Source organism: Setaria viridis, chromosome 9, assembly GCF_005286985.2.
Source record: "Setaria viridis chromosome 9, Setaria_viridis_v4.0, whole genome shotgun sequence".
Taxonomy (NCBI): Eukaryota; Viridiplantae; Streptophyta; class Magnoliopsida; order Poales; family Poaceae; genus Setaria; species Setaria viridis.
This window is the reverse complement of record NC_048271.2, coordinates 21,341,272-21,361,689: the sequence shown is the minus strand read 5'-3', so window position 1 is coordinate 21,361,689 and position 20,418 is coordinate 21,341,272. Positions and strand designations below refer to the sequence as shown.

The 20,418-nt window shown below is 45.8% G+C and overlaps 2 long non-coding RNA genes across 2 annotated transcripts; one reads left to right on the top strand and one right to left on the bottom strand.

Annotated features, from left to right (window-relative positions):
• Positions 1-10,406: 10,406 nt before the first annotated feature.
• On the bottom strand, positions 10,407-13,306 carry LOC117840264 (uncharacterized). The gene is made up of 3 exons (XR_011897154.1): positions 12,381-13,306; positions 12,030-12,201; positions 10,407-11,277 (listed from the first exon to the last, which is right to left on the bottom strand). It is a non-coding gene; the product is annotated as an uncharacterized lncRNA (long non-coding RNA).
• A 2,202-nt stretch (positions 13,307-15,508) lies between these two features.
• On the top strand, positions 15,509-17,202 carry LOC117837119 (uncharacterized). Its single transcript, XR_004636237.2, has 2 exons — positions 15,509-16,934; positions 17,014-17,202. It is a non-coding gene; the product is annotated as an uncharacterized lncRNA (long non-coding RNA).
• Positions 17,203-20,418: the final 3,216 nt, after the last annotated feature.

The window sequence follows — 20,418 nt, the reverse complement described above, 5'->3', positions numbered from 1 at the left end:
TAGCTATTACGTGGTTTTGTACTTTCATTCATTGCTTCTCTGACAACCTCATAGATACTGGGTTAGAATCTAAGTAGCAAAGCTGTACTGCATCAATTTTATATTAGTAAACTAACCTTGTCCAGGATCTGAATAGCTGCCCACAATCTACTCCAAATTGGCACTTGTAAACCTGCATACATCCATTATAACAATCGCCATTTGAGAACTATCAACCATACTGCAAAGGAGTAAACACTAAGAAAACTATAAGGGAATGAGCATCAAGAGCATATACAGGGATCTCCAAGTCCAAGGTTTACATTTTGCATTGAGCTGAGGAACCGATGGTAAAGTCAATGCGGAAAACAAACAGAGCTACCAACCCATACAAACAAGTTCAATGCGAGAAGCCATAGTCTGCTCACAAAGAACATTAGAGTAGAGCTTCATATGATATGAATATCTGATAACTACAAAGTAACATTGCGGAGCCGAATATCATCTTTCTAATTGCAAGCAGCATGACATATATTTAAGATTACATGTGCCCATGATGAGATTATCACCTATCACCCCACAGCCTAGCACTGTTTATACCAAAGTTAGGAAACAGGAATTTAGTAGAGCATTCAGACCTCAGGACTGACATAAGCATTGACTACCTCGAGATTTTATACCTGGTGACAAAGACTGAAAGAGTACGATGTAAAATAAAACAGTTTGTTCGTTATTTAACATAGTAAATGAAACTACTTATCTTGTTTCTTCATGATCCTCGCAGGTGCAGAAGAAAGCATCAGACATGGCAATTAGCATCAAACCAATTACACTGTGATTTCAATTAGTACTATAGCTTATGCATTGCAATTAGCAAATGAAAAGCACAAACAACTTAAATGATTATGGAGTTCAAGATTAATTAAAGAATGAAACCTTTTTTTTTGTTCTGCTACAAGTACAAGACAACCAGCTGTAACAACTTTTCCTAGCCCCTGCCTGCCACACTTCCACACTGGGTCCATGGCTGTTAAGATGACCATGAAAGACATGGCAGTGGCAGCACCACCTATCCATTCCGAGGGATTGTCCAGGCATCTGCTTAACCCAAGAAGAAATTGGATTAGTCCAACTCCACTCAATCGAGAGGGTCAAACCTGAATGCAGGAAAGGCAATTGCTAACTGACAGAACTTCGAAATAAATTGCAGCAAGTGCAATTTGGAATGATACTAAGGAAACCTCACAAACAATTGTAGACACCATGTTCTCTGCCATGCACATAATACAAAAGAACTTGACTAAAACAAATAAGAGAAAGCAAGAGCACCTCACCTCCTGAGGTCGTTGACCAGGGGGCAGGGATGACGGCGGCTTGGTGGTAACATCCTTCAACCTAACCTGTCAATGACCATGTTTTTATTCATTGGATACCCGATACCCTCAATTGGTTGTGGCCCTTTACATTTATAGGGAGGTCTTGTCCCATTAGAAGTCGAACTTCCCTTGCAAATCTCGTGTCAAAATACAACTCCAAACTCATACTACACAGATCAAAGCGGTCTAACCATCCTATGAAACCGGTCTAAACAGTTTTTCTAGGAACAGATCTTCCCAAAGTTATAACTCCCTCATCAGAACTCCGGGTAGGACATTCTACATATGCATTTTGATTATCTCAATAAGAGCTAGTGAAGTTCAACTTGCATTTGAAAGACTTGACCCAAACCGGTTTATGCAATCAGTTAGACCGGTTATCCTAGACTTGTCAATTTTGGTCGTCAACATATTCCCTCTACTTTTGGCTAAGTGTGCATGAAAAAAAAAATAATCTTATTGACCAAAATTACCTATGAACGATAATAAACACTGCATCGACTATATGTTGCTTCTAAGGGTGATAAAATATTATCGACCATGAAACTTGCTTTCAATTCAAGGAATAGCTTGCTTTAGCCTCCATACCTACTTAGCAGTTGCTAACCTTGTCGGCGTCACCTCTGCATGTTTTCCATCAATCCTTTCGTAGTCATTGTAATCTTCTCTTTTGAGTGCGAGATAAGTCTGAGGGGCACCACCTCAATTGTAGTTATTTTGAATCTTGCTTGTTGTCCTTCTCACCTGCTTTATCATCGATCGATGCACTTCTGACTGACTAGATCACTGTTAGCAACAATCGATTTTTGCAATTAACCACAATTTGAATACGTAATAGGATACTGAATGACATAAGGCTGCATATGTAAACTACTAATCTGGAGGTGAATAATAGTAAGGATATGATCCTGCAAGACCATGGTGTATTCGGTGCAAAATATGCATATAGTGCAGCAACATAATTAACTTGAGGTTCAAAAGGGTATGGTTGTTTTTGATGTTTAGGCGAAGATTTCAGTCCCTAACCTTTATTTGACCCCAACTCCGTTGTTTCTGGTCAGCTCCTTTCTCCTTGAACTTGGCCAAAAGTTCTTCAAGGCTCGGCCTCACTTTTCTCCCCAAAGTGGATTTAGCTTCAGGGCTCCTGGATGAACTGGTCGGACCAGTTTTGAAATCGGTCAAGCCGGTTTTCACAGAACCGGCATTCTTGCTTACATCTTGCCCCCCGAACGTTGAAGTTTTCAATGTATTTCAAGGGGTCTTTTGTAGTGGTACTTTATCCTTTAGCTTTTACTCACCAATAATTACATTTTGTTTGTTTAGCCTTTTCGGCTTGATGCAGCCGAATAGCACTTTAGGATTTTGCACTTCAATTGTGTTTATAAAAGTATTTGCACGAAAAAGATTCTCATCAATTTGCATTGCATGAAGCACTAGTCATCCTTCATTGATGGCCGACTGTATTTGTCACGAAAAAGATTACAATAATTTGTTGCATGAGAAAATAAGAGTTTTGCCATTTGTAATAAGCACGCCGCTTCAACTCATCAAGCGGTGGTATGGCATGAGGCAATGATTTTTCCATTGTTTAGCAACTCATCAAACATCCTATCGGACTTGGCTGTATCGAAGTGAATTTAACATCTATTGATGGCTCTTAAGTACCAAATCTAGACCGTCAACTCCTGCATAAACACATAAAAGATGAGTATCAGCAGTAGTGGTAGGAGTTGTTACTAACGAATTCCATAAGTGTTGGTGAATATTTGTATACAAGTCCATTAAGAGAGAAAGCACACCTCAGTGATGGGTGGTTCCTGGACCCGAAATTTTTATTGTCTTCAACTTTCAGTGAACTTCGCATCCGCACTCCTCCCCCCTCCGCCCGCACCTCCCTTCCGCCGGCCCCTTTCCTTCCCTCTCTCCCGCACCAACTCCCTCCCCTCTCCTTCCCTCTCTCCCGCACCAACTCCCAGCCCCTCCTTCCGTTTCGCCAGCCCCTCTCTCTCCCCTACGCTAGCCCCTCTTTCTCCCCTCCCTCCCTCCGCCGCTGCTAGCCCCTCTCCCTCCCTAGCCTCCCCTCTCCTCCCCCCTCCGCTCGCCCCTCACCTCGTGCCTGAGGTGAGGAGCGGCAGCGCAGCCAGCGGGATGGGGCGGGGCGACGAGATCCGGCAGCGGGGCGACAAGATCCGGCGGCGAAGACTGGGGCTACAGTGGTGCACGGCCTCCCAGGTGCACCTCTACTCCTCCTCCTCCTCCTCTCCCCTTCCCTCTACTGCCCCTCTCCCGGCCACATTCCCCGGCGGTGCCCGACCACCATGCCTCATCCACGCCAACCGCGCCTTTCTCGCGACCCGCCGGCCACTCCTCTTCCCGGCCGGCCATCGCTCCTCCTCGTCGGATCCCTGAGGCACCTCAAAGATTCGGCAAGGAGGTGTGGCAGCTGGCCGGGAAGAAGGGGCGGCTGGTGGGTCGCAGGGGAGGGCAGCTAGCGCGGACGAGGCGTGGCGTCGGGATGGCCGAGCGTGGCCGGCGGGATGCGGGGCCGGTTTTTTTAATAGGCATCACCGTCGGTTCTAGGTCCGGCGGTGATGCCCACTCCCATCACCGCCGCCTTCTATACGACGGATTCGAAACCGGCGGTGATGGGGTTTGAGAGCCGACAATGATGGCATGTTCTCTGGTAGTGTTAAGATCTTTACCCAAACCTGCCGACTGGTTTACTTTTGGTCATCAACAGTGTTTTTGCCTTTTCTTATTACGCCTTGGAGACAGCAACATGCGTACAAAAGTTATAGCACCTTACCTCGAGTGTAAATCAAATAATCGTTGACACTTGGTGGACCCATCGTCGCTCCTTCACATACAGCAAGCACAGTAGCTGCCGCCACAGTACCACAAATTACCAGAAATGACACCCTGCAAATTGCATTGCGTCCTATATCAATTTGACCGCCAAGCAGTAAAAACCCGCAACAGATCGTGGGATCTAGCCGGTCAATTCGAGCCTATTTTTACATCGTCCTAGGCCGAGTACGTGCAAGTTTGATTTTTAGGGTAAGCTAAAGAAATGAGTAAACCACTCGGGCACTCTCCATGTACTCTGTGAACCACGTGCCAACTGCCAAGTCCATTAGATGGAGCATAACAAAATTCACGCTTCCACACCTGAACCAGTCGATGCTCTCGATCGATCGGTCCCGCGCGTCGACATGGCCAGCTAGCTAGCTCTAGCTCACCCCCACCGCGCGCTGCGCGCATCGGTCGCCGCTCCTCCTACGCGCGCGGCGTCGCGGCCGATGCGCCGTCCAGCACTTAGAGCGGTTGACCTCTGGGGTTCGAAAGAGTGCTCGATCGACCGGCGCTTGAAGGCTCGTGCCCGGCGGGCTTCGTTATTCCGCGCGACACCCTACCCCGCAGCAGGACCAGCGAACCGCGTAAACCTGGAGAGTAAACTAGCTCGCCGCGCCGATCTCCACGTCCTCGATCACAACCACCCATGCACGTACGGTGCACCGACGTGCTTGCGTGCCTGGGCTCTAATGAAGAACATGTCCAGCTGGGCACCTCGTAGAACGGATGGAGGTATCAGTTCACAGTTCACACTGGTGTCTACGCCACTCCAGCTTGTGTTGCTCCAAAGACGTACGAGAATGCAATGGAAGCTTCCTGGTTTTGGCAACCCTAGACGGCTAGCTAGGGACGCAGACCCTAGACCCACCTGGTTGCCGCCTTCACGGCTATATAGCCAAGGCATCCTCTGCCATTCCACACCACCACAACGAGCTCACCAGCAACAACACACCAGAGCTCCCTCCTAGCTCGCTAGCACAGCGCTAGCTGTACGTGCGTACGAGCCCTAGCCGCTTATACGCACATACAGCAAGCTCGCCGTCCACCGATCTACCGATCAGGTAGCCATGAAGCAATCGGCGGCCGCTCCTGTGCTAGTCGCAGCTCTCCTCGCCGCCGCAGCCACGGTGGCCGTGGTGGCGGCCCTGTCGCCGCCGCCGGGGTACACGACCCAGGAGGACATCAACAGCTACTTCATCCAGCAGGTGGGCAAGTTCGCGGTGAACGTGTACAAGATCGCCCACATGATCCCGATGAGCTACGTGAGCACGTCGCAGTGCTGGTCCTCGCCGGCGGGAGGCGGTGCCAACAACTACTGGATGGTGCTCACGGCCACCAACGGCAGCGGCGCCGCCGGGCAGTACGTCTCCACGGTGTGGGGCATCCCGGGGTCCGAGTCCAAGACGTGGAAGCTACTCAGCTTCAACTCCACCAAGTGATCATCGATGAGATCAGGTGCACGTGCGCGCTGGACTAGCTAGCCAGCTAGTATATATAGCTGGGTCAGTTCATCGTGTCGTGATGATTGCTCGTTTGGGTTTTGTGGCGTTTATTACAGAGTGGATTCCAATTAATTTGGCGTATCAGATTGACCCCATGATGTATCTGTATTATTATAAAATAATAATTATGTTTCTCCTATTAAACTACTATTGGCGGCGTCTCATGTAAGTATGTCCTAAGTCCTAACCATGGAGTGAGGCACAACGAGAGTAAATGGATATTTTTGGATGTCATGTTAGGGAGACTCCTTTTCGATACTTAGGTATCCCATTACACCGTACTCTACTTTGTAATGAAGATTGGAAAGTCATAGGGGAAAGATTAGAAAGGAAACTGAGTACATGGAAGAGCAAGATGCTATCCTATGCATGGAGGGTTAACTCTCAATAACTTGGTCCTAAGCAACCTTTCTATGTACATGATCGCATTTTATGAAATACCCAAAGTTCTTAAGAAAATAGATTACTTCATACTTAGATTCTTTTTGCAAGGGGATGGGCACAAAAGAAAGTACATATTGACAAAATGGAACATTTTGTGTAGACCAGGAGATCACGGAGATCTAGGAATCTTGGATTTAGAAGTCCAAAATAAATGCCTCTTAAGTAAATGGCTTTTCAAGCTCATTAATGAAGATGGAATCTGGCAAAAAATTCTAAAAAGGAAATACCTAGGCTCAAAAACTCTTACACAAGTGGTGAAAAAACAAGGTGATTCACATTTCTGATCTAGGTTAATGAAAGTCAAAGAGGATTTCCTTGGTTGTGGAACCTTTAAAATTCAAAATGGGGAATAAATCAGACTTTGGGAAGACAAACGGCTCGGAAACACTAATTTCATGAACCAATACCTAGCTCCCTACAATCTAGTAATTCGGAAGCATAACACATGAAACAGGTCATGTCTTCGGTTCCTCTTAATATTTCTTTTAGAAGAGTTCTAAGGGGAAATAATCTGTTGAATTGGAATGAGCTGGTAACAAAGATTGCAGGTATCCAGCTTGTAGATCAACTAGACATGTTCATTTGGTCCTTGCAAAAAAATGGAATCTTCTCTGTTCAGTCAATGTATAGAGCGATTCTAAATGTGAGGATCATACCAATTAACCAACCCCTTTGGAAATTAAAACTTCCTCTAAAAGTAAAAGTCTTCCTTTGATTCCTTCATCGTGGTGCTATTCTAACCAAAGATAACTTGGTTAGATGAAATTGGCATGGAAATGAGAAATGTTGATACTGTAGGAATAATGAAACTATACATCACCTCTTTTTCGAATGTCACATGGCTAGACTGATTTGGAGAATAATTCAAACCACGTTTAGCTTACAAATACCTAACAATGTCATTCATATGTTTGGATCATGGCTACAAGGTATTAGATGGAAGGAAAAAAATTAATATTGACAGGTGTAAGTGTTGTTTGTCGGGCCATATGGCTTAGCATGAATGACATTATCTTTCATAAAGTAAACACACAATCTTGTTTGTAGGTCCTTTCCAGGGTAACACATTGGATAAGATTTTGGGTATTGCTCTAGGAGGAGGAAGACAGAGACATTATGCCAAAGTCTTGTCGAGCTTTGGAGATCACAGCTACGGGGATCTTTGCAAGAAATGGATGGCCGTTTAGTAATAGGCTATGCGTATAAGCTATTTACTTTATCCAATCCTTTTTAGATCATACATGGTTGTTTTGTAATAATTGTTGGATATTTTGCACTGTGATTTAGAGGCTGGAATATTGAACTATTCCTTTGTTAAAACAAATTCATTCGTGCCCGGCTGGTGGGGCCATCCCAAATGCATGCTACTCAAAGGGTTGAAGGGTGGAAATGTTGAAAATATGCGTTTAATTCTACTAGATTTAAATATGAGGCATATTACGTAACCCAATGCTATTGTTATGTAACCCAATTTTGGTTTTAAACAGATAGGTATAACTATTAACATACTCATGTAAACGGTGTGTAAAAAAAGCATATGCAAAGCAGACGTAATCATATAAAATATCATGTAACCTATGACAGGAACGTAACCACTCCGGATCTTACGTAACCTGCAATTGTAAAAGATCAATCTATGGACTTATAGACTAGCGCTTCATCCTCGTGTAGACTTGCCATAAGGTTACATGATGCAGTGTAGATCGAAGATGTGGCAGCGTAAAACGTAGTCGATCGATTCGAGTGGCCACGCAGTTGTGCTGCCTAGAAACCTTATTGCCGCCCCTCGTATAGGCTTCCCAACGACAATGGCTTGGAAATACCGCTCACCCTCCTCCTTGGTGCACGCCAAGGAGAAGAGCCAGTGAGATTCAGCAGTTCAGTAGCACAGCACAAATCACCAGATCAAAAGAGAGGAAGGAGTTCGTGGGTGTCTCACACATGTGCTTTCCTGGACATCTCCAAGAGGAGACTGCAGCCCTCTGCTGATCGTTTCTACTAAATGGCAGTAGTAATCGCCCTGATAACTCAGGATTAAGGCATTGACTACATGTTTATCACTTCTAATGATCGTTGCCAAAAGATAACATGCAAGCCGCAAAAAGATTATACCAACTTGGCTTGACTGCTCGCAAGTCACAAGTCACGCGGTTGGTTACGCAAAAAGGAACGTGAATACACATGCGCGCGTGCGTTGTATATAAGACAAGCCCCATTCTCTCCTTCAGTTACGTATTCAAAGAAGTGAGAGAGCACTCCTATTTAAGTTGGCTTCCACCAACTCAAAACTATTGAATGTCATGCACTCTTGCTTTGGAATTCTATTAAATGGGCCTCTCCATCGGCCATTTTTCCAACAGGAAATGCATCAAGCTGTTCCCAAGGACCAACTTAATCGACCATTTAAATTTGATCTTTGAGACTAGTAAGAAGAGAGAAGCCTTGAGTATAGTTCCTCCTAACAAATTGTCGATGACATCGATCTGCTCCGGTCATGTAATGTCCTAACCATCGAGTGTTGCATTGCTACTTCGTTTGTAGCCGGTAGGGCATCCCAAATGCATGGTACTCAAAGGGTGGAAGGGAGGTATGGCATCAAGGCTAGTCGCAAGGTCTAACTTAATTGATCATTTAACTTTGAGACTGGTGAGAAGAAAAGCCTTGAGCATTGTTATATGTGTCCAACGTGGGAGCTAGCATGGGTCCCATCAATATCCATATTATTGATCCATGTCATGCGAGAGAACATATACGAGGCATCAGCAATTATGTCAAGAGTCTAGGATGCTTATTACGGAATGGTGGTGATCGAAGTAATGGATTAATTATTATATTGTTGAGGAAGTGGTGCACAATCAAAACGCATCACCGATTGACGGGTGGTTGACGTGCTTTACATATTTGTGTTCGGTAATCTTATTCTGTTCTCGGGTTTACTCACTTCTTTACCTCCAATGAATGACAGTCTTTAAATTGGTCGTTTGCCATGAACCTTTCTATTAAGGTTGTGTAGTGAGTAGTGTTTAGCTACTAGTATATGCAATAAGGTTGAAGCCGGAATACTCTTTTCATTATTTCAAAAACAATTGCCATGATTGACGCAATCCGTTCCATCATGAAGGAAGCAGTCCTCTGTAGCGCGTCCGACGATATCGGCGCGCGGTACACAGTAGTACTGGTGCGTGAGAATATGAGATACGCATGTTGATGTGCATGAGTGGCCGGCCCAGCCAGTCAGCCAATTCGTCCAACAATGCGGAAGAACACCCACGGGCCACGATAGTGTCGACTCTGCCTAGCTGGTCTGAATCACACACACATGCCACATGGTGACGAATGGCCCATAATCGTAATAGGAATACGCAGGCCCGGCCTGTTAGTTATAGGCTTATGGCAAGCATTGAAACAGTATCATAGGGGGAAAGGCGGAAGCTTCCGTAGAGGATTAGACTTAGGTCTCCTCCAACAGTTTGAACTCAGTGTCTCTTAGCATAGACTACATGTATTCGTGTGTCCTATATTATGTGCAGGAGAGAAAAGAGAAAAACAACCAACTTATCTCTTATTCACATGCTAATCTCGCTTTTAGAAAATGAGGATGCAAGAGCCAACCTAATTGTTGGCTGGTTGCTGACTCTTCACACGGACCCTTTACTATCATCTACACACATGCGTAATGTAGATCGTTTTAACTTTTGTATATATATAGATTTAGCTATGTATCTAGATACATTAGTGATGACATAGATTTAAGATCTTGGAGATTTATCCTTGAATTTTTTTTAGCTTTAATAGTATCTCTTAGATGACATCTATACTATTCACTACGTAAGAACATAATATACATTAGTGATGGCTCTAAACCTCATTAGTTATGGTAGATTTTCACGTCACTAAATTATCTTCACGAATGACTACCATATTAGTGACACAGAAATCCCCGTCACTAATAACACATCATTAGTGATGCGTTTTAATTAAAACCCGTCACCAATAACTCTCACAAGTGACACGATCTTAGTAAACACGTCACCAATGACCTGTTATTGATGACGCGTTTTGCTAAAACACGCCACTATTGAGGATCATTAGTGATGGGATTTAAACCAAAACACATCACTATTGAGGGTTATTGGTGACAGGATTTAAACCAAAACATATCATTATTGAGTGCCATTGGTGACGGGATTTAAACCAAAATACGTCACCAATGATGCATCCCAAATACACATTTTTTATTCTTTATACATATTACAAATACACAAAATTTGTCCATTACACCACAGACTCATGTCATACACATGCTTAATCAATTGAAGTCGTGCAAATAAACTATCATCTCTCTAAAGCCTCTACTATTAGCTAATACATTTTCCTATTTTCGGCGAGGACTCGTAAGCTTGAACGACCAAAGAACTTGTAGATGCAAATGTGATCAATAGAATTCCAGTTCCTGTGTGTGTAAAAGCCCATCAACTCTAGCCACATTGGAGCAAATGATAGTGCAGACCATGGAAACGACCCCGTGATGCCCTGAGCCACAATGATCTGAAACGATAGTATCTTGATAACAGCTTTAGCTTCTATAGCCAAATCCTTCATTACACTCCACACAGGTTTGTGGAAAAGCTGCTTGCCTTTTCCAAACTGAAAAAAGCTGGAACATAGTAACATCTGCACTTCTGGAAAACTCAGTAATGTTTTTGTCAAGTAAACTAAAAGCCAACAGAAGAATGCCCCTAAATCAACTATCTTGTTTTCTCTAGAAAATATACTATCCAGACAGCACATAGTACAGAAATATTAACTAGAAGGGTAGTACATGCAAGAGTAAAGCACAGGCAGGTTTGTAATCCTAGTCATGAGCCATAGCAACCAGTACTGAGAACACCTCTATGATCATATTTTCAACACAAAGATGCACGGCAAAGTACACATCAATTTTATATGCAATTACTATTTTCGGTAAACCACCCCTAACTGAAAACCCCAAGAACAGGGCAGCAACAATTTCATAGTGCAGTAGAAGCAGATGAGTGTGGGCGATTGAGTTTGGAACACTTATCTGCGAGATTGGGACCAGCAATCCAATGTGCCTAAGTGCCAAGCACCAGCAGGTATACCTAAGAAATCACAAGCATAAGTCTTATTATTATTATTTACTCTGCAGGTTGATTCAGTACTAAACTTATTATTATTTTTACACTGCGGAACAAACTGCAGGTTTGATTCAATATTGAACATGAACTAGAAATCCAAAGTGCCAAGCACCAGATCATGAAGCGTGGAAGACCAGCTTTTTAGCAATGATTTTTTAGGGGACAACAGCTTCTAACATGTAAAAGCAATGAAGTGAAAGAAACCGAAGGAAGACCACAAACAAGGGGAGTAAAAGTGACCAATTGCAAAGAATTTTCATGTCACATAAATAAACAGACATTTCACAATAAAGGAACAGGCCTTTGCCGAAATTAGCATGCAGGCAGTACACAAATATTAATTAGAAGGGTAGTACTTGCAAGAGTAAAGCGTAGGCAGGAGCACAACTAAAATGCTCTGGATGCAGGAACTCATAATAATAAAGTATTATTGTCAATGTACACCACAGAATAATATTTCAAGGACCACGAAAGTGTTCATATACATGAATGAGACAAACTGATAATAGACTGGGTTGCATATACCAGCAAAGCACTAACACAATTCATCAAACATTTGGTGTGTAGGGGATAAGAACACTAACACCAAGAGGCCATGAATTTCAGATCTACCAACACACAAGAAAGGTCTCTAACCAAGATAAGCACTTAAAATGTTCAGTGTTGACCCTGAAGCCCATTAAGATTTAAGAGAAGAGAAGGGAAGAATTACTCACCTCGGCATACAAGAGCTTGGTTACCACTAGCTGCACAATACCAGCTGAACCCAAAAACTAAGTCTCAGGATGGATAACACATGATGTGTAAGAAAACGAAAGCTACTCCTGAAGAAAAGAAACACTCCAAGTGTTACTGCCTCTGTGTAGGCAAGTACTCCCAAATCAGTAGCTGCAGCAAGACCAATTGTCAGAGGCAAACCATCTAAACTATCATGTAAATTTAATTAGAAGATTCAGCATTCAACAGACAGAAACAAAAATAATCAAAATCAATGCTAAAGTCTTGAGTCTGTACAGAATGCCAAGGAAATAACATTATCCATTGGTGTTATCTTGGTGATAGCTTACAATTTTGATGTGACCGAGCTTGACTGAATACTACCACCTTGCCTGTCTTACTTCTTTTTCCACCAGGAGGTGAGGCAATGCTTGTGCATGCAAACAAAAGAAATAAATCAATCATTGATCTATGGAGAAATTGGGGGTAGTTTACCCATCAAAATAAATCTCAAGCAGAAGTCAAAATTGATCGAAGTATTGATCGCTCTGAATAAGAACTTCCTTTAGAGCATAAAACGAGAACTGCAAGTGTCCTAACTAAATAAGCATTCATAAGTTCATATCATGACCATAAGAGCAAAAACTAAAAATTATCAGTTATCACTGAGACACCAACACAGTTTTACATAGGAATGCTAACCTAGCTACTCCTAAATAACTAGGGGGTCTATTGCCAGTTCACCAACAAAATAACTTGCAGGTAAATTACCTACTTCTACAGAATAATTATCCACTCCTACATTACACAATCCATGGGTTGCCTTCCCATAGTCTGCCTATCTGGTAAAATTCAGATCCAAAAAAGAATAGAACCCCTAGCTCAAGCTTCAGCCTCCCCTCCCCCCTGAGAAGATCATTGATTTAAACCTGCGATACGTAACACTGAATTCCAAAGCCTAGGTAAGATAGAAGAGGAGAGGGGAAGAGGGAGAAGCTCACCATGAGGAGGTGCTAGGGATCCACGACGAGGAGCATGGTAGCCACGGTGGGAAGGACGGGGACAGTGAAGATACGCGTATCACTCGTGAAGGGCGGCGGCGGGGTGGTGGATCCGGCGTCCCGACCGCAGGAGGAGGCGGCGTGGTGGGAACTGACGTCCCGGCCGCCCGCGGAGAGCAGCGGCGGTGGCGAGGTGAATTCGGCTTCATCGAGCTCTCGCAAGGAGTTGCGGCGATATCCTGCACGAGCAGGTTAAGCTGCAGTTGGATTGGGTATTTTTTTTTTTGAAAATTGAAAGAGAAAAAACAATTGGATTGGGTATACAGAAGAGAAAAAACAATTCAATATAAAACTTAGACTAGCAATGGCCAAAACACCTTATTGTCGCAGTGGTCTGAATTATTTGCCTCACGATAGTTGGTCGTGGGTTCAATTCCTTTTCAACTCACCTTTTTGAACAAATTTTACAAATTTTTTTTCATATTCTAATTCATTAACGGGATGTGTTTCCTACGTATAGTGACGTATAGTGACACGGATCATGTAATCGCGTCACCAATGAGCTCTACCATTTGAACACACTCATGACTGGATGTATTAATGACGCGTGTAAAAAATTCGCATCACCAAAGAGAAACCATGTTACGATACGCATCACTGATGACTTGTCATCTAACATTGGTGACCCGTCTCAACAAGAGCCGTCACTCATATGTCATTATACCCGCCCAAATAATAACATTAGTGACGCGTTTCTACAACCCGTGTCACTAGTACTAAATTAGTGACGCAGTTTTATTTTGCATCACTGAATAAAGCATCACTTTTGTTGGTTTCTTACGTAGTGATTAGAACTAGCTAGGACTATCCGTAACTATTAGAGATGGCCTTGCTAGCTTTGGACGCAGAGGACCCCTAATACCCCTTATCAGTCTAGTACTCCCTCCATTCCAAAATGTAGGTCGTTTTGACTTTTCTAGATATGTAGATTTTACTATGCACCTAAATATAGGATTATGTCTAGATACATATTTATGTATATACAAAAGCTAAAACGAAACGGTGGGAGTACTACCGACGTCCTTTTTTACTTTTTTACGACGCCCGGAATTGCTCACCGGACGATTATACAAACCGCTACATGCTAGCTATACACGTACCTCTAGCTACATGTATATATAGTCACGTTAACATATATTGGAGTAGGGTTCAACGGCATCCGCGCGCGGTCAAGACAACTGCCAATAGAAGCTTGGATGGGTTCACGTTGCTGGCACCTCAAGCCGAAGACCCCCCTTTCCCGCCTCCTCTCTTGCCTCGGGATTCGTGACGCCCGAAGACTCAGCGCCCACTTGCCGCTTGGACACGAGGTCGCCGTCGGACGCACGCGCCACAAATCATGCTCGCACGGCCATCTATGCATCGTGCGTGGCTCGCCATGCACGCAGCCTCGCTATAAATACGTGGCCCCTTGCATGCAGGAGGCCTCAACTCATCGTGTAGCTGAGTATAGCTCTGGTGCCTAGACCTAGCCATCGAGTGATCTAGCATAAGGCGCAATGAGGCCGTCGTGGACGCTGCTCTTCGTCCCGCTCCTCCTCGCGGCGCTCGCCTCCGGCTCCGGCGGGCCCTCCTTGCGGCGGGACGGCGCCGCGGCGGCTGTGGCCGCCGTCGAGGATCGGCGGGAGCACCACGGCGGCGGCGGGCACCACGCCGCGCCGGGGGCGGAGGGCGACGCGTTCTACCTGAAGGTGGGCAGGTTCGCGGTGATGGTGCACAGCATGTGGCACGGGATCAAGCCGGTGCCGAGGCTGGAGCGCGTCGTGTCGGCGTCGACGCGGCCGGCGGCGGGCGGCGGGGTGGACTACCTGCTCGTGCTGCGCGTGGCCCCGCCGCTCGGCACGTGCAGGGCGCTCGTGTGGGGCGTGCCGGGGGAGGGGTCGAAGAACTGGAAGCTCAAGTACTTGGAGTCGGTGGTCGGAGCGTGACGGAACAGAGATGGTTAACGACAGAGATGGAACGGTTCCGTTGTGCATGGACGCTTTTACGTGCTAGCTACAGCCAGTAATATAAGTCGCAAGTAGTAATATATCACCTTTTTTTCAAGCAAGCATGCATGTGTTGTGTTTTTTATTCTTCTTTTGTCCCATCATGGATGCATACTTCTTTTGCTGAAGAGTTCATGGAGTATGTAAGTTGTATAAGCTTCGTCCACATGCATGTCTCCATCAATGTGTTCAATATCTAGTATACTGAAATAAACATGGAGATGTTGGTTATCTATCATTCTAAAATTCCACTATAAGTTCATGTTCCTAGTATTTCTTTTGACTTGTCGTTTTTTTTGTCAAATTCATGATTTTGCCTCCAAAACTGTGCTGAGGATCTAATTTGCTGCGCAGTCTAGCTGCATGGGCCACTCCAAAATTATACTCCAAAATTTTAGTTTTTTTAGATCTCGCCATTTTTTAGTTGGCAGTGACTAGTGTTTTTCTTGGTAGTGGTCTAGTGGCCCGCTTGGGCGTTTTTCAGTAAACCCAAGCCCACGGGCGAATGGTGGGGTGGTGGAGAAGTAATCAAATTTGGTCCAGGCAATATTATGGCCCAATCTTTACAATACGAATCCTGGTCAGGAATCTGGCCCTCCTCAGGCTCTCATTGAGGCACGTAGCTTGCATTTTCTCGGGCGTCGGATGTTAAATGTACGGTGCAAATCATAGCTCTGGCGCGAGCCGTTCCTGGACCATCTTCCCGAACTCGCCTGAAGTTTCGCGGCCTGTCCCTTCGCCCCGCTAGCGCCGAGGTCGCCAGCTCGCCGCCGCCTCTCTCCCGTTGCAGTCTGAGCGGTGTGGCCTCTGCTCTTCACCTGCATCGCCGCCCGCGCCTTCTTCCTCCACTTGCCGCACCGCCCTCTGGCTCTCCGCAACGCCTCTCGCCCAGCTGGTGGCGTCTTGCTGAGTACGGTGGAGGCGCGAGCCGCGTGGCACCGTCGGAATTCGTCGGCGCCGGCGAGGTCAACGGCATCTTCCGCGAGCCACTTCCCAAGGCGATGCTCCCGGCCCATCCACTGCCGCTCGAGGTGTGGCCCATCCGCTGCAGAAGACGAGCGCAGCTGCGCACGGGAGGTTCAGAGGTGGCTGCCGCGGCTCATCGCCTGCCACAGCTTTTGCAAGCTAAGGTGCCCTATAGGTGTTCGATGAAATGCTCGCTGGATCTTGCAGCAAGATGCTCACAGCTGTGCCTGTGGCGTATGAAAGAACCATAAAAGTTCCACAGGTAACAGACTATGGCACTGTCTATTGTGATGGTAAGTACAAAAATATTATCTGTGGATTTGGAAGTATTCTGAAGTAACTTGGAATATGTAAAAAAATGAGTTTACAATGATATTTCCTACAGTGTATATGATACATAAACATATTATGGTTTCACACAACTAGATTTTCCACATAGCATAGGTTTCAGTTATATTAGTTCCAGTTTGTCATTTTTAGTATTTCTCTCAAATCAACTGTAAACACCTCATGCTTAAAGTTGTGTTATCCTAAACAAACATATTTCTTCATCCATTGAAGATAGGTTTGCTGAAATTATTTGCAACTCACTTTTACTGTATATCCATTTTACTAGCTATTTACTTGTATTGAAACATTACTATCTGGAGTAGTGCTTCTTTTCTATTGTTTGACGAAGTATCCATGGTTTGAATAATGATATTTTGGTATCTTATCCAGATATCTGGAAAGAACAAGCTCATCTCAGTTATAGCAGACAGTTCTGCAATGAGCAAGAGGCACTCGATGGTCAGAGCGATAGTTCCTTTTCAAACCTGAACGCAGTTTCAGAGCGCAGAGAGATTGGCTATGGCTGTCACATATATAGCCGTCACATATACATTGATAGGTATTTAGAGCAGTCTGAATTTCAATTTTATCTTATTATTCTATCATCAGATTTATTCAGTGTCCTCCTTTGGAAGCAGTGGCTGTAAATGACCAAAGTAGCACTCACTATCGATGACCATCGAGAAATCAATAGTAGCGATTTCTGCTAGCAGTGGCCTTGTACACAACCTTTTCCAGCGGTGGCTGTACACAACTTTGTTATATTGTATGTTTCTTCTAGCAGTGGCTATACGCAATTAATTTCCTCTGTATGTTTCTGAAGGTTACTTGTTTTCCCTTTTTTATGAAACAAATTCATGTTACAAACTGGCGTTCAATTGGATTTCCAATGACAGTTCAGCTGAAGGCAACATGCCTATGTGGTCAGATTTCCATTCTCAGATGACAAATTTACAACCACTGAACTTTGCTCTTGAAACTCCTTTATCCTTTGTTGTCCATGTGCTGAGCAGAAGCATGCATCCAGTTCTCCCCAACAAAGCGCTACGGTCTTTTTTATCCAGTAGCACAGTAGAACAATAGTAAGGTATTTGTATGTATTTGATTTGTTATGCTTTCATCACTACTAGAAAGACGACATTTCATCTACTCCCTTAGTACCGGTCACATTTTGACTCGGTACTAATGCTAATATTAGTACCGGGTCTAAATTTGGGACCTCCGAAACCTTTTAGTACCGGGTCTGTCAGATTTAGTAGCTCAGCACTCCACCAGGGGTTACCCAAGTGGTTGATTTGTAGATAGGGAGGATTATGAAACCAAGAACTTGAAGGTGATCACGAGAACACGAGGGTTTAGATAAGTTCGGGCCTCCGAAGAGTAATACCCTATATCCTGTATTTTGGTGGTTTGTATTGCTTTGCGCTGGTGCGTGCTACAGATTGGGTTGCCCTCGGGAGGCATCCTTGGCCGCCTTATATAGGCTGACGACCTAGGGTTACATGTTGGTTTGAATCTAATCTACTTGGTTGTTACATGGAAATCAATCTAAATTGGATTACAACACATATCCCACAATATCCGGGTTGATTTGAATCGTCCGGCCTCCTTGATTTTTGCTCCAAGTATCTTCATATCCTTGGCTCGCACGTTTTGATCAGGCGGGCCTACTTGTCAGAACCGGCTAGTATCCTGGTCGATGGGGACCCATGGGGTACCCTTACCCTCAAGTCCTCGAGCGATGTGTAGGTGAACAGGAACCTGAGGACATCGTAGTGGTCGGTTGAAGCTGCGATGGCGTCATAGTGATGGAGAGGCTGCGTAGTGCTCAAAAAAGAAGAAAATCCGAGCGAACACAGAGCCATATGCGCAGAGCGAAGTCGAGCGCCGAGCTGATGGGTGTTGGGCATCTAGTAATGAAACGAAGGACATGGAGGGCGTCGCAAGACTCACTCCATATGGAGTAGCCCCCGAGCATTGAAGCGATTAGTATAATCGGTCCAATGGTCAAATAATAAGAAAAAATTGATCTCGGAAGCAGGTCCTAGTGCCCGAGCATAAGGATAGGCATAGCCACGGAGGCACGCCGACCAGAAGTAAGCGCCTAGCCCTCGAGAACTGGCGGAGCTACGGAGGCACGCCGACTTGAAGTAGGCGCCCAGCCCCTGAGTATGAGGACTCGCGGAGCCATGGAAGCACGCTGACTTGAAGTAGGTGTCCAGCCCCAGAGTACGAGGACTGGTGGAGCCACGAAGGCACGCCGACTTGAAATAGGCGCCCATCCCCAAAGGACTAGCGGAGCCACGCAGGCACGCCGACATGAAGTGGGCGCCCAGCCCCCGAGTACGAGGACTGGTGGAGCCACGGAGGCACGCGGACCTGAAATAGGCGCCCAGCCCCAGAGGACTAGCAGAGCCACAGAGGCATGCCATCCTGAAGTCGGCACCCAGCCCCCGAGTATGAGGACCGGCGGAGCCACGGAGGCACTCCGATCTAAAATAGGCACCCAGCCCTAGAGGACTGGTGGAGCCACAGAGGCACGCTGACCTAAAGTAGGCGCCAGCCCTCGAGTGTGAGGATTGGTGGAGCTACGGAGGCACGCTAACCTAAAATAGGCGCCCAGCCCCCTAGGATGAGGACCGGCAGAGTCGCGGAGGCACGCCAACCTGAAATAGGCGTCTAGCCCCCGAGGACGAGGACTGGCAGAGCCGCGGAGGCACACCGACCAGAAGTAGGCGCCCAGGTCCCGAGTACGAGGACTGGTGGAGCCATGGAGGCGCGTTGTGAAAAAACATAATGGGAAACCCGCGAATTCCGTCCAGTGCATGCACCTCAATAACGAAAAACTCGCAGATTCCATCGCTAGGGTTGCATCGTCACATCCTTCAAAAGCCCAAGGGGCACAGATCCATTTTCATTTCCACTAGCCACACTCGCGATGCCGCTGCCACAGTCCACAAAGCACATCGCTGCCGCATCCGTGAACCCTAGGCCACGCTGCCGCATTTTCCAATATGCTCACGCGCATTCCTTCGCCACCACCCAAGGCAGCTACTGTGCCACCATATGCAAATCAAGACCCTTGCAGCTATTAGATCCAAATCGCAAGGAGTAGAAACTAAGAAGATGGCCCAAGCGTAGGCACCAGACCCATCCACATACTGGATGAAATCTATGATGACGGAGGAGCGCATCCAGACGCTCATCGATCGGGGCCTCCTCGGGCCCAAGGCACTGCTGGAGTGGAAGGCGACCACCGAGCAAGAGTTCCCTAGTGAGGACAAGACAGAGACAGTGGTCTTCGCATCGTTCTTTGAGTGCGGATTTGGGATCCCTTGCGAGGACTTCTTCCACGGATTGCTGCACTACTACAAGATCGAGCTAGTACACTTGAATCCCAACTCCACTCTTGATGTTGCAGTTTTTATTCATCTGTGCGAGGCGTACCTCGGAATCCCCCCACTTTGATCTGTGGAAGTATCTGTATCAGTTGAAATGCGTGTCGGGAAGCAACGAATAATTGGGGCATGTGGGTTTTTGCTGCAGCTAAAGAGAGTGCAGGAGTACTTTGACCTCCAGTTGAAGGAATCCCACAAGGGGTGGCACAAGGAATGGTTTACGGTCACCAATCAAAAGCTTGAGCGCTCGCTGCGTACTGGATACATGCCAGTTACCATGCCTGAGTGGTCGAACCAGCTGACCTCGGAGGAGCAGGTGCAGGTGAAGCAGCTGCTGGAGAAGATTGCCGACCTGAAGGCGTGTGGACTCACAGCTGGGGCTGTAAGTATCAATTTTTGTCGGAGATTGATACAGCTGATCAAGAACAGAGTCCATCCGACGTATGAGTATGCAGGGTCACTGGACCCAACCAGGGAGGTCCAGCGAAAGGTGACCAAGGAAGAAGTTGCCAATCGGGTAAACGAGTTTTTTGGTGGTATCATCAAGAACAAGAGCTGCCCCAAAGCATTTTCTCTCAAAAGGCCAGCTGACCCGGTATGATCTTAACTGCATTGATTTTGCGTTCCCACTATGCTTTTGTGTTG